Consider the following 3,233-nt stretch of genomic DNA (forward strand, 5'->3'; position numbering starts at 1 on the left):
TTTGGTATCAGAGCTCAAGCTCCTGAATCTGGTGATATCTATCCTTGCATCATATCTTATTGCATTTGTTCACCATTTAAAATCAATTAAAAAAAAGTTCATAGTGTTTGCATTTTCTGTCCGATTTTGAATTGCTTGTTCTTGGTTTTAAAACCAGATATAGGCACGAAAAGTATAGCTCATTATCTTTTTTGATTCATTTAGAAAACTCAAAAAAATTGTCCCTTGTTTGCATTAAGTTGTCTAGCTCCAGTTTCCTCTTTCGGTCTATTTGCATCAAGCATAAAATCTTTTTTTTTTTAATTCTTGTTTTGTTTGTTTTAAATTGAAAACCAAAATAAATATTTATCTCTATTGTTTTATTTTATAGATTTCGAGATTTACATGATAAAGTAAAAAAAAAAATCAGGAGTTAATTTTCCATTTGTTTCAAAACTTTCAAAAAAAAAAATACTTAGTTTCCATTTTTCTTATTCTTCTTTCTTTCTTTTGTTAAGCCACGACTTGATACTCTTATTCTCTGTTTTTGAAAGGCACCAATAAGGGGAGACGCCATGGTAGAGTAATTTGAGGAAGAGAGTTCTTATGAATCAAGCCAAGGCTCCGATCTTGATGAAACCGACCAAGCTTGGTCCAATGAAGAGGATGGCTGTGATGGGTCATGTTCTGATGATAACTACTCTATGTCAGAGTATGGAGACACCCCTGCTGGAGCATATCCTAAACCAGAGCCACCTGATTACTCACATGGAGATACCACCTACCAAGGAGAGTATGAGGGAGAAACTGAATCAAATCAGTTTCAATAAAGGAGATGAATGCCATGGAGAAGAGACAGAACGTGATGATCCTGAAGCTGACCAGGAAGGCTCATGGCAAGAGGAAGCTGATTCTGAAATCAGTTTATAAGAGGCAAATGAGCATGAGGAAAAATTTCTCTGAAATCGAAGATGTCAATGAAGATGTTGATGGAGGAGAAGCAAGTTTCCAATTTGTTAAAGAAGAAGTTGGAGACGAGTCGCATGCTGAAGGCATACCCTGGTGTGAAGTACCTTACTCTGACCAGGAGGATGAATACCAAGACGAAACTGGCTCACAAACCAGTGTAGGAAACTCTGAGGAAAACTATGGAGGAAAGCCAGACTCTCAAGAAGACATTGCTGAAGAAGAAGAGGCCTTAAGTGAGGCTGGAAGAAATGATGATCAACCTGGTTACGTCAACTTTACAGGCCATCATCAAGGACCAGAAGAATACTTGTGCTGGGAGAAAGATATGGAACATTGGTTTGATTCTAATCAAGTCCATGAAGAGGATAAGACAGCCATTGCCGAAGACACTCTAACTGAAGATGCCTTCAGAAAGTGGGAACAAGATGCTTATTGGCGACTTGCCTATGATGAACCAGAAGCTACTTGGCAAGAAATGAAGGAACTCTTGTATGAAGAATATGTGAAAGGAGCTGGAGATGAGCTGTTGAGTCAGATACGGGTCCATACTAATCTTCAACCAAGGCGGCTGATATTGGCAAAAAGGCCAAATCAAAAGGCTAGGCTCAAAAAGGCTCACGACCCAAAGCTACACCAGGAGTCTACACTAATCATCAAGGGAGAAACCGAGCATACAACAGCAGAAAGGGTCAGTGGCGTGCAAGGAGTTCCAACTCCACAGGCCAAAGCTTGAGAGCTAAGTACAAAGCCAATGCCTAAGTTCCATGAGAAGAAGAAACCAAGTAAGTCTTCTTAATCTTCAAAACCAGTAGAATCCATTTGCTATAGGTGTCATGAGAAAGGCCACTTTTCTGTAACCTGTCCAACTAGGCTAATAGTGACTTCTCATTCACTAGAAGTTAACTTGAATTCAACTAGTGAAGTTATATCTCAATTAGTATGTAAATTTCCTAGTTCTGGTATAATGCACTTGTCTTGCCCAAAGGCTGATTATGCAGGTCTAAATAAGGACCAGGAGGACGTGGTTTCAAGGTTAAAACAAGAAGAAATCATCCCTGAACCAGACCCACAAGAAGGACTTAAACCAGCCACTAGCAAATCATTGAAACTAGTAGATGTTTCGGTCCAATCACATGAGGAGGTACAAAATAATATAAATAAATTAGTGTGCTCTGTTTATGATTCTTCCAAGGCTACCATGATATGATTGTCTAGTCCCAAAAGGTATGACACAGGTACATCATTTAGCAAAGGACCTATGAAGCAAAAGAAGGTGGTTTTAAACAGAGATGACAAGGCACCACCAAAGGAGCCATCTTTGCTTAAACCCCTCTCTAGAGAAGATGGCACTACGACCAGTAGCATCTTACTTCAGGTAGAACCCCCAGATCAGTCACCAAACAGACAGGCCATGCCATTGGATGCACCAATCAAGCTTCCAAATCAGGTAAGTGCAACTATCCCTTGTTCGATAATCAATGATTTGGATATTATGCATACTGATTTATTATGCCGTGATATGTTTGAAGAAAGACTAGGATGTTTAAACAATTATGTAGAACATAATTCTTGTCTTAGATCCCACTTAGAGAAGAAGCAAGAAAATTTTTAATCTACTGAAATTGGAACTCATCAAACCGATTTATATGTTGAATATTCCATGAGTTCCGTAACACACTTGTCTTTTGCCAAAGATGTTGAGTTTATGGCAGGAAAAAAAGCTGAAAATTCTGGAGATATTTCCAAGGCTGAGTTCATACCAGGCCGGACCAGAGGGATTATCCTATCCTATCTGTTAAAAGAAGAACCACCAGATGCACCATGCATCACTAAATCAAAATCCAACCAAGGACTTTAGACTCCCAAAAGGGAATGAAAGCTGACTTTCTCTACCTTGGTGCAGGTTATACAGTTTCGAGGTCGAAGTCTTTTGAAGGGGGAGGGAATGTTACAGGCACAGAAACCGTACCTGAACAGAAGCTCAGCCAGATAAGCAACAACTGCCACAACTGCCTCAATTGAGCTAGCTGCGACCAAGGGTCATTCAAAGAAGTGCATCTCAACCACCAGAAGGAATTATGGCATGAAACAAATTTTCACAGAAGTACAGCTTATCCATTCATCACTAAAGCTTGGAATTACAAGAAAAGCTTCACGGATGAAGAAGTTATGAATTTTACAAGTTGGAGGTTTCTCAGCCCATCCATTTGCGAGTATCTGCCCTTAGAAGAGAAAATCAGACAAACCAAGAAGCGGCCCGGGACAAAGTCAATTATTGATCTCAA

The sequence above is a fragment of the Brassica oleracea genome, unplaced genomic scaffold (genome assembly GCF_000695525.1).
Source record: "Brassica oleracea var. oleracea cultivar TO1000 unplaced genomic scaffold, BOL UnpScaffold00285, whole genome shotgun sequence".
Taxonomy (NCBI): Eukaryota; Viridiplantae; Streptophyta; class Magnoliopsida; order Brassicales; family Brassicaceae; genus Brassica; species Brassica oleracea.